Below are 12,454 nucleotides of genomic sequence, written 5' to 3' on the forward strand. Positions count from 1 at the left end.
ACCACTAGTCGCTGTAAATTCTTGGTAGTATGGACCAATGAGATTGCGGGGATCTACAAAGAATTCAAAATTATCTTGGTACTGTCCACCAATCATATTGCTGACATCTACCAAGAATCGCATGGGTAAATTCAAAATGGCGGCGCCCATCACAGAAATTAAGATTGCAGTAATTAATTATCAATGAACCATATTACTAATTAATATTTTTAATCATTATCGGTGCGTGTTTATTAATAAAGGTAATCAGTAATGATTTATGCAAGAAATGATGGTTCTGCAAAAGTGAATTTGATTCTACATCAGTATGTTTCAAATTGTATAAGCTGACCTACTTTTCTGTTCTCGCCTTTCTGTTTTGCAATCAATATTTGTGACTTTACCCAATCATTAATGTATATTGGTCATATAAAGCTAGCTCTCATAGATCATTAAAGAACGACCCTTGTTCTTTGTCCGACTATATTGTTCAAAATGCTTAAATACTTGTAATAGTTATATGTTTTAGCGATATACATATGGTATATATGTACAGTGGAACCCCTCTAAACCGGACATCCCCGGGACCAAGAGGAAATTCCGGTTTAGAGAGGATCCCTGTTTAGAGGGGACATTGAATATTTTACTTTCAGAAGGTCAATTACATAGTCTTATTTGGGGAAAAAATACTTTCAGCAAATTGAAATAGTTTATTTACATATAACATTCATTCATACTTCATCACATTATAACAATACATGTCACTTAATCTGTTGTTTCGAAAGCACAACATAAATCAAACAGTGCACCCTGAAAAACAAACAATGGTATATGTATGCATATTTAGTTAAATTTAGTTTTTTTTTACACTAATAAACTTGTCAAGAATGACCTGTTTTTTCAAACATCTACCACGCATAATAGTCTTCTTCACCTTGTTTATCATAGCCTGAATGGCTTCCTACATAAAAAAAACACAATAAAGAACTCTTTGTTTGTTATCAGTAATTATAATCAGTATTAACACCTTTTTTGATCGATATGTACATGGTCATCACAGGTCAAGTATTGTTAAATTGTGTTGCGATATTTACAGTTTGCAATTTTTTCGACCACCTTTATCAATTTCACGCGTCTTTAATCCGCTATTCACAACTTGTTGACACCAAAGGTCTGAGGTGCGATAAACCAACCCTGAGTGGTTTAGAGAGATACAATTACGTTTGGAATAACTTATTTTGATCCTAAGAATGACTGGTATTCGGAATTGATGGGATTCCGGTCTAAAGGAGATATTTTACGCATGGTTTTATAGGAAAAAAATTGGGACTGGACAATTTGTCCGGTTTTAGAGAGGATTCCGGTATAGAGAGGATCCGGTTTAGAGGGTATCTACTATATATCATATTTAAATGAATCATTATCTCGAACTGTATCAAAGAGTATTACTATTAGGAATTTAATCTGATATCCTCAACCGTCTTAAATGTTTGTAACCTTTAGGTATTTTCACACTCTTATGAATTAAATTTATTTTTCAAATTTTGATAACGTTTATATTATTAATTTTGAAGTCTTTGCACAAGTCATGATGATTAAAATTTTTAAGATTACTACTCTTTTTTAGTACTTTCTTGTTTAATTTGCCTTAAGTAAGTAACTTCTAACCACATTTACCAGTTCGACTTGTGCCCCTTGTTTCGACAGTGATATAGGTTAAGTCGTTAAAATGTGTTAATTGTTCTCCAGTGAGTCATCTTTGTAAAATCAGCAATTTATTCAACATTATTTTGTTGTATTCTTAACACTCTATTATTTGAACCTTGGAAAAGAACAATGTAAGTGTTAATATCTGAAACATCGTTGTTTATTTTACTATTACGCTTTATATTTTTTTGCATTATACTTTCTTAAGAAATTACAAGTGATATAATTCCAGAACCTTCCAGGCTCATATTCTGTGTAATCTCACATTTTTCGGCGTAAGCTGTATTGAGCCAGCCTTTCGCCCTGACTTGACCTTTGTAAGTGTCCAATAATATTCAAATAAAATTTCCCGCGGCTAGGTACGAATGAATACACTTCATTTATTCCATTGGCTGATTTGAGTATAACACCAGAACATTGGAAACATATCCGCGTCTTTGTAACACTGTTTTACTGCATGAAACAATTTTATCTCTAATGAAAAGGCTCAATAGATAGAATAGTTTTACAATCAATTTTCGACATAAATACAGTTTGTGCGTTCACCTTTTATTTTCAGAGAATTACCAGCGCAAAAGCGTTTATACTAAAGGCTATATTCTCATATTTAGTTCTTACTTGCATTGCATTTCAAACCGCGAGGTTTCGGGTCAATTCGCGGCCAGTGTGTGAAAGTCAGAGTTTATATACAGTTCATTACGGAGTTCGCAGAAGGGGTTGCGATCTTTTAATTGAAGGAAAAAATTGGAATCTATGCCATTTTTGTCTGATGGAGGAAATAGTTTGTTTAGTCGCTTTGTCGATATATCAATATTTTAGGCACAGCTGTTGCCTTGGTCGTGTACAGTTGGCGTAAACAAGCCGTCGTTTCAGCAGCAGAATTGTTACCTAACTTTAATGCATTGCATTCCAATCCGCAAGGTATCAAGGTCAGTTTGCGGTCAGTTGCAGAAATCTTTATATAAACGCCGTCTCGTAAACTTTGTGCACTTGAAGTCTGTTTTGATCAGAAAGATACTAAATAAAGATATTCGGCGATATTATTTTATTGGTATGTCAATCATCGATTTTTAATATGTTTTCAACATTTGCATGATAAGGACCAATTTTGATAAAATTAATTAGAAATATTTATCCATTTAGACCAGTTTATTAAGCATGAGCACAATAATTCACTATACTATAATCAGGGATAATATTTTCCCGCAACATCAATCGGTCCGGATATAAATGGGAAAAAGTATCCGAAAATGTGTATCCCAAATCATGACAAATTACGTTAAAATATATACCATTGATTTTGCCATTCATGAAGGTGGTATAATACATGTACAAGTAAAATTCCTTTAGGCATTTTTTTTTTAAACGGAACGAGCTTTCTCAACTGGTTTTATCATTTGGTATTTCATTGTTGTTTCGTGTGCTGTTTTATCAGACTTTTTTCATCGATGTCAATATTATTAATCTGTGTAAGTCTATACCGATGTTTTAAATTGTTGTCGACTCGATAATATCTTACAAACATGCACTGAACCAAACAAATGTCTGTGCGTAGGTTGGCTACTGACAACAACAAACCAAATAATTAAGAAATAATTTGTTGTCAAATAACCCACGTCCGATAGTTAAGATACGCAGGGATTTAAACACGAGAGCGAAGCATTTGAAACCACGCATCTAATTTTCCGGTCATGAGTTATTCAACAACAAAGTATTAAGTACACGAATTATTTCCATTCTAACACTATTTTCTGTGAAGTTCAGCCCATAAAAATAACTTTAGGCTGTTCTGTCGATCAGATCCGCGACTTTCATTCATAATTATGTTACCGGATTAATACGCTGGTGGAAAATGTATCGGCATGTTTTGTTTAGTTACAGCGCGTGCATTCAGACGCGTCTTTTCGGATGCGTCTTTAACTGCTGTACACAAGTTTTTGATTCTTGGTCTGACGTGCAATAAACCGGTCCTGACCGGATTAGAGACTGCAGCGAATGGTTTATCACACCTAATCGAGATAAGAATGTCATTAGGGTGTGTTAGCATGTACACTGTGTAATCGATTTCATGACATGGGAATTTTAATAGCAAACAGAATCGGACCGACTGTTTGGGATTTCCAATCGGTCTTTCATGACCCCAATCGGTCTAGGACCGACAAAACCGAAAAAAATATGATCCCTGACTATAATTATGCAATTAAATAAGATTCGAGTATTGCCGGCTGACCTACATGCACTCGTTTATTTTCTTGTTTCTTGTGTTTTTCTATTCTGTAAATATAGATATCTGAGTAATAATATCACATAAAGCAAAATAAGCCACGAAATCTGGCGCAACACCCCGTAATTGATTTGCTTGTCATGTAGCTAAGAACTGCACAGAAAAAAGGCATCCGCTACTTTTTATCTCATAGAGATAACCTTTGATCGTTCATAAACATCAACCACAATCAACGCTGTATATCTTTTTAAAAGATATTACTTGTTATAAATAATCTAATAGAGATTGATGGTTCCACAACAATATTTACTGTCTTGTTGTGTCAAAACTACTGGAGATTATTTGGATGCATGTTAGCATTGAATACATATTGTATGCAGAGTTTGTATCTTTTGCAAGATGGAACCTGTTTTCCGGAAGACGGCTACTGGGGATCCGGTGCTTTATGACACCCAGGCAGTAACACTTATTAAAGCTGAAGCGAAAGGGGAAAACAGCCAGTATCCTCCAGCCGAGTCAGTACACACAGTTAAAACTGAGGCACAGAAGTTGTGCATTGCCCTGAATGGTGATATTTCTAACCTGGAAAGTACATAGAACTTTTTGAAGAGGGACATTACATAGTTCAAGCAAACAGAAAAAAAACACAAGGTACATTTTAAGCTCCACTGGCCAGAGGCCAGCGGGGCTTATGTCATGGTCCTGTGTCCGTCTTGCGTGCGTGCGTGCATCAGTGCGTGCATCCGTGCGTGCGTTTATTTTTCCTTAAAACATTTTCTCCTAGACTACTGGTCCAATTCTGATGAAATTTCTCAGGGATGTTCCTGGGGTGAACCTCTTTCAAATTTGTTCAAATTATGCCCCTGGGGTCAAATTTGACCTGCCCCAGGGGTCAAAAAAATTAAAATTTGCTTATATAAGGCCTATTTTGTGAAAACTTTCAAAATCTTCTCGTCCATAACCATTTGGCCTAAGGCTATCAAATTTGGTATGTAGAGACATCTAATAGTCCTCTACCAAATTTCTTCAAATTATGCCCCTGGGGTCAAATTTGACCCTGCCCCGAGGGTCACAAAATTGAACATATGCTTATATAAGGCCTATTTTGTAAAAACTTTCAAAATCTTCTCGTCCATAACCATTTGTCCTAAGGCTATCAAATTTGGTATGCAGAGACATCTAATAGTCCTCTGCCAAATTTCTTCAAATTATGCCCCTGGGGTCAAATTTGACCCTTCCCCTAATAGTCCTCTACCAAATTTCTTCAAACTATGCCCCTGGGGTCAAATTTGACCCTTCCCCGGGGGTCACAAAATTGAACATATGCTTATATAAGGCCTATTTTGTGAAAACTTTCTAAATTTTCTCGTCCATAACCATTGGGCCTAGGGCTATCAAATTTGGTATGTAGAGACATCTAATAGTCCTCTACCAAATTTCTTCAAATTATGCCCCTGGTGTCAAATTTGACCCTGCCCCGAGGGTCACAAAATTGAACATATGCTTATATAAGGCCTATTGTGGGATTTTTTTTTTTTAATTTCCTGTCCATAACCGTATGGCATAGGGCCAAATTTGGTATGTAGTGACATGTAATAGTTCTCTTCTTAGTTTGTTCAAATAATGTCCCTGGGGTCAAATTTGAAACTGCACCTGGGGTCACAAAATTGAATATATTGTTATAAAGGGCTTATTTTGTGAAAACTTTAAAAAGCTTCTTGTACATAACCATTGGTTTAGAGCTACCAAATTTGGTATGTAGTGACATCTTATAGTCCTCTACCAAGTTTGTTCAAATTATGCCCCTGAGGTCCAATTTGACCCTGCCCTTGGGGTCACAAAATTGAACATACGCTTATATGGAGTCTATTTTGTGAAAACTTAAAAAAGCTTCTTGGCCATAAACATTGGGCCTAGGGCTACCAAATTTGGTATGTAGTGAAATCTTATAGTTCTCTACCAAGTTTGTTCAAATTATGCCCCTGGGGTCAAATTTGACCCTGCCCAGGGGGATCACAAAATTGAACATATGCTTATATAAGGCCTATTTTTATGAAAACTTCAAAAATCTTTTTGTCCATAACCATCGGGCCTAGGGCTATCAAATTTGGTATGTGGGGTCAAATTTGAACCTGCCCCGGGCAGGGCTAGCGCTGGCCCAAAATTTCTTTGAGCCAACCGGATTTCGTTTTACAGCCCGCGAAAATTGGTTTTAAAATAATAATATATACTATCAACTTGTTCATATTTCTTTTTATGACAGCAAGGGCATATCACATATAATATAACATGCAGTTTTCAATATAGAAGTAATTATTATGGTACTTTTCAAAGTACAAACATAAGTTTATTTGTACATGTACACTTAACAGTGGAGTAAGTTGTCCCAAATTTGAAATCCTGAAAATAAGGCCGGGGGTCTTAGAACCAGGAACCCAATAGAAATAAAGGGCAAAGCCCCCCACCCCACCCACCCTTGCAAAAAGTTAACCCACTTTCATACCAAAACACACTTAAACCAACATAAAACTGTGTTTTTTCTAAGTTTTTCTGAGCGGAAGTTGGTTTTTGCTAATAAAAGCGAGTTTTATGTGAGCTAAACTGTGCTTAACTGAGTTTAAAGTTGGTTTTTTAAAGTAGATGTGTGTTAAAGCGAGTTTTTTTGCTGTAAGAAGTTGGTTTTTTATGTGTCAAAAGTGAGTCTTTTTATTTATGAGTTGGTTTATGTGTGTTTAAGTGTGTCTTTTTGTTTCATAAGCGAGTCTTTTACAACAGAAGTGGGTCTTTTTATAAACAGAAGTGGGTTAAAGCGAGTTTAAGTTGGTCTTTTTATAAATAATTTGAAAGCCGCAACAAGGCTAAAAGACTCACTTTAACACACTTATCAATAAGTTGGTCTTTTGTTTATTAACATAACTCAACAATAAAACAATAATTCTTCAACTAGGTCTTTGTTTCATGTTTATAGCCATATATTATCAAGGTGAATTGTAAAGGGGCTTTTTTTCAGCTTGTTTGCCATTGCACCTTTTGTACATTTATGGGCTCCCCATAATTTTAAGGAAACATTGGATAAAAATTGCTCTTTCAGAACATCACAGGTTCACAGATACTATAAAAATGTTAAAATGTTCAAACTTAGTTTTATACCTGAATATGAAATTGTTTGTCTTTCACTTTGAATCAATACATAAATATTAAATATATTATAAGAACAATCACACATCTATAAAAATGAGTATACTTCCATTTAATTCACGTTCTTTGGAGAATTCAATAGACTTACAGTGTGTTTTTTATAGATTTTTTGAGGGGGAGAGTGACACTGTTTCTATAATAAATAAAACTAGTTTCAGTGTGAAAGTGTTGATTAATATATGGAAATTTATGTGGGCTTGCCAGCATCAATTATATCTCCTCAACATAAAAACAATAACTATTTTAACTTTCTTATACTGATATTTAACCCCAATACAATTAATGCCTACCACATTGACCTTTAACATACAATTTAAAAGGCAATAAAAATAAATAATATTTATACTATTAATATTATTTGCTAACACCATTCAGCATGTTTTTTTTTTAAATATTCACAATTAAATATAATATGCTAAGGGTGCTGTGTATTATTCAATAAATACATATATGTTGGTGTTGAAATCAGTAGATATTTCTCAGATTTAGTAATTGGCTGACACACATAAGAGATTAGCCCCCCCCCCCCCCCCCCCCAAATTAAATCATAAACATTAATTCTTATCACAGTATCAGTGCTCCATCTATAGGCCTAACAAAGGGGTGTTGATAGACTTTTGATTGGCTGAGCCACCATCTATTTGAAAACAAGCGACTTTGATTGGCTGGAGACAGGAAGTTATGTTTTGAAAACAAAGGGGGTTTTCATCAACTGACTTTGAGCTTTAAGGTATAATTGAGTAACATTAAGACTTATAATACTAGTTTAAAATGTCTTGAATAACTTTCAGCATGAAGTATTGTGTGGTGAAAACAATGTGTATGTACTACAATGTGTAAATCAACAATAAGTTTGTTGCAAAGGAGATTCAAAGTGGATGGTTAAAGTGATATGGTCTCATAATTCATCAACTGCCTGTTATCTTGGAATACTGAAGAACAGTTGTTTTAGGTTTGTATTTTCATTTTTACATCACTTTTTTATTTAGTTTTATATTGAATTAATTATGATCATTATCATATTTATGTATTGTCACTGGGAAATGTAAATGGATAAGTATAAATGTAATGCAATTATAAGGAAAAACAACACCATTTGAATAATTATGGCTGTATTTTATGATTATTGTCATCTTAAATGTTATTTATACCTATTTCTGGTCATTAATGAACAGATTTCTTTCCCACATATTCAATGAAAACTTTTATATTTTAAATTTGAAGGTTAAACTCCCAAGGTGAAATTTACATTGATTGGAAGATTCTTTGGATAGAATATTCCTGCCAAAAGACAGCAGAAGGGGGACTAACTGATGTATGGATTTTAACACCAGATTTTACCCTGCACGAGCAGCCCAACTTGAGTAGATCAGGAGTGGGAAAACCGAGCCCTGTCCTTGACCAAGGAAAGTTGGATTTGTTGAGAGGTAAAACTATACAGGTTTTAGCATTTGAAAGGCGTCACACTTCCGACCAGTCCACACAGCCAAATGAGACCACATATCTTGGTACATTTTCAAACAGTATTTTCTACCACACGTAATTTCTTTTAATTATTTATGACAAGCGTTAAGTCACATGTGATCACAGGATTTAAATTGCAAAAATAAACAAACAAAAACAACAAGCAAACAAACTTGTTTTGATTTAAACTAATAATATTTATAGTAACAAGATATACCATAACAGCAATATTTATCACTTACATTATAAAATATCTTTCAGGACCTGATCTCAAATGAGATCATTCACAAGACGCACCTCGCAAAGGCCATGACAGTATAGTTTTCAGACCTGATCAGCTGGTGACTGCTCTATGAAGTGCTGTTCAACCTCCCCTAAGGGGGAGATTCGAGAGGGTCTCCTGATTGCTGAACACTACGCCATGGTTGGTATGATTCTTTTTTATAGGGAAAAAGGGGATTTAAATATATAGGTGTTCTACTGCCTCCATATTCATTTTGAAACAAACATAATGCAATTGATTCAAATTTGACTCCAGCACATAATCTGTCTTGCGTTAATTTAATACAACTGCTAAAATTTAAGAGTTACTAAAAATTGTGTTTGTGTATAAAAGTTTTGAGAATTTAACACATAGGCAGACAAAAATAACCCCAGTATAAAGTTAACGATCAAGCTCTAATTTTGAACGATAAAAAAATTCAAGCAACAGTAATTTGCCTCCTTGTTTCAAAAACCTCTTTTGAAATCCTTCTAATGTAGATGATGTTAAAATGGGATATCTGAACTGATGATATTGATGTAAAAGTTTATTCCACCAAAATCAAGTCATTCAGATCAGACTTGATTTGGGTGGAATAAACTTCTACATGTTTTTTAATACTGTAATGTACAGTAAAATCCTGCATTGATTGTTCATATACATTTCAGTTGTCATCTCCAAAAAGTTTGCCCTGCCCATATCAACAGTGGAAGAGAACATGAGATGGGCCTTGAGGAGGCTTCGTGTCATGTACTGCGGGGAGAATATATAAACTGTTTAGTGCTGAGCAATATGTTCCTTTGTTCATAGGTGTAAATATGTGTAAAGGGCTATTCCAGGAAAAGATAGGATGAAGGATTCCTTAATGTTGTCATTTTATAAATCCGGTACCACCAACACAGTTAAAAACAATTATTATTAAATTTATCCTCTGTATCACCCCTCACTAACTGAAACTGTATATAATCATGGTTCATACCCTTCCTCCCATTTTTACCTGTGGTAGCCCAAAGAGGAGAATGTTATTTATTTTAATTTATTATGTTAAATGTGCTCGCATATTGTGATAATGTATCTTGGGTAGATGTTTTCCTGGTTTTGTTAAAAATGCACTGTAAAAATGTTCACATTATTTGTTTTTTTTAATATAAACATTGTTTTTTGCAAATTGTGTGTGTCTTTTATTTATAATCACATGGGGCTTGTAATGATCTGTTGTGATTTTATCTCAAATAACCTTTTTACCATTAAGGTGTAAATATTTTTTTTACAAAGGTTACAGGTCAAACAAGCAAAATTTTATGATCCCTTAAGCGAACAAAAGACTCACAAAAACCAACTTAAACACACTATTGTAGACAGAAGTGTGTTTAAGTTGGTTTTTTGTGAGTTTTGGTATGTTGGTTTTTTGTGAGTTTTGGTATGTTGGTTTTTTTGTGGGTTTTGGTATGTTGGTTTTTTGTGAGTTTTGGTATGTTGGTTTTTGTGAGTTTTTTCTGTGTTTAACTCAGTTTTAACCAAGTTGGTAAAAAAACCCACTTTAAACACAGAAAAAACCAACATACCAAAACTCACAAAAAACCAACATACCGAAACTCACAAAAAACCAACATACCAAAACTCACAAAAAACCAACTTACCAAAGCCCACATTTATGTAACAAGTGAGTTTTTTCTGTGTTTAACTCAGTTTTAACCAAGTTGGTAAAAATACCCACTTTAAACACAGAAAAAACCAACTTACCAAAACTCGCAAAAAACCAACATACCGAAACTCACAAAAAACCAACTTACCAAAACTCACAAAAAACCAACTTACCAAAGCCCACATTTATGTAACAAGTGAGTTTTTTCTGTGTTTAACTCAGTTTTAACCAAGTTGGTAAAAATACCCACTTTAAACACAGAAAAAACCAACTTACCAAAACTCACAAAAACCAACATACCAAAACCCACTAAAAACCAACTGCCAATACCGCTTGGTTTAACACGGATAAAACTCGTGTTTAACTCGAGTTTTACACACTTATTTGGGAAGGGCAGAGACTTACAAATTGTTCTTTGTGATAGTCTTTCCAATTGCAATTTCAAGTGAATACAATTCGAATTAATATCAACCATAACGTCTGTATTACCGCATGTGTATTCGGCATTCTATATCTTCTATAAAGAACTCCGAAAATAAATTTAAATCAGCGAAAAATAATGTATCCGAAAACGACAGTCCGAAAAATTGTACGCGTTCTGCACTTGAAATAAAATATGCATATCGTTTGATTGCAGAAAATGAAAATTGGTAGCCCAGCAAATATGTAATAAATATACCATTTGGTTGACATTTTTCTTTACAATAGCATAGCTTGTGGGTAAGTCGATAATCGTCAGAAAGGTGTAACATCATCAACATAGAACTAATTATTTAATGATCATCCTTTTATTCAGAACGATAGTCGGTAGACATGTCTAAAGTGATCAGCTTAGAAATTATTTATTGTTGCTCTTTTCATTTGTTTATCTTTAAGTACGAAGTTTGCCATCGGCCAATAAATTGTAGGCAGACGACAATATCAACTGTGTATTCCAAGTGTCTACGCATGATTGACCCAATATTATGTGTGAGCGAACTCAATGTTGATTGGCCAGCTACCACGTGCACAATAAGGTCAAGCGATGTCTCATGTTCTGGTGCAGAACGGTTTTCATTTATTGTTCAATTTGCGAACACTTTTAATGAAACAAAGAGAAAACTATAGAAAACCAGCCTGGATTTAAATGGCGGATAATTTCAATGAAGATTTGCGAGATTTTAGCATTTTCGCAAATCAGAATTTTCTTGAGCCAATTTCTCAATATTTTCGCAAATGGCGAACGACAGCGCGAGCCCTGCCCGGGGGTCACAAAATTGAACATATGCTTATATAATGCCTATTTTGTGAAAACTTAAAAAAAATCTTGTCCATAACCATTAGTAATGACATTGTATAGTCCTCCACTTAGTTTGTTCAAATTATGCCCCAGGAGTCAAATTTGACCATGTCCTGGGGGCCACAAAAATCGATTATATGCTTATATAGTGCCTATTTTGTGAAAACTTTACAATTTTTCTGTCCTCAACCATAAGGCATAGGGCTACCAAATTTGGTATGTAGTGAGATCTAATAGTTCTCTACCAAGTTTGTTCAAATTATGCCCCTTGGGTAAAATTTGACCCTGCCCGGAGGGTCACAAAACTGAACATACGCTTATATGGGGCCTATTTTGTGAAAACTTTAAAAATCTTTTTGTCCATAACCATTGGGCCTAGGTCTACCAAATTTGGTATGTAGTGACATCTAATAAACCTCTACCAAATTTGTTCAAATAATGCCTCTGGGGGGTCACAAAATTGAATAAACGCTTATAAAGCGCCTTTTTTGTGAAATCTTTAAAAACCTTCTTGTCGAAAACCATTCAGACTATGGCTTCCAAATTTGGTATGCAGTAACATCTTATAGTCCTCTACCAAGTTTGTTCAAATTATGCCCTTTGGGTCAAATTTGACCCTGACCCGCGGGTCACAAAATTGAACATTATATACGCTTATATCTTGCTTATTATGTGAAAACTTTTAAAATATTCTTG

At 34.4% G+C, this 12,454-nt stretch overlaps 1 long non-coding RNA gene across 3 annotated transcripts in view; it reads left to right on the plus strand.

Moving 5' to 3' along the window:
• The window catches only part of LOC127835378 (uncharacterized), a 46,750-nt gene extending 36,748 nt beyond the window's left edge, over positions 1-10,002 (plus strand). The window contains exons 1-4 of one of the 3 annotated variants that reach the window (XR_008028496.1): positions 7,656-8,060; positions 8,443-8,535; positions 8,834-9,000; positions 9,503-10,002. This is a non-coding gene — a long non-coding RNA (uncharacterized LOC127835378). Of the gene's footprint in view, positions 1-7,655; positions 8,061-8,442; positions 8,536-8,833; positions 9,001-9,502 lie in introns of those variants that run through there. The other 2 variants (XR_008028499.1, XR_008028498.1) reach the window with 2 other exon arrangements.
• The last annotated feature ends 2,452 nt before the right edge of the window (positions 10,003-12,454 follow it).

The sequence above is a fragment of the Dreissena polymorpha genome, chromosome 6 (assembly GCF_020536995.1).
Source record: "Dreissena polymorpha isolate Duluth1 chromosome 6, UMN_Dpol_1.0, whole genome shotgun sequence".
Lineage (NCBI taxonomy): Eukaryota > Metazoa > Mollusca > Bivalvia > Myida > Dreissenidae > Dreissena > Dreissena polymorpha.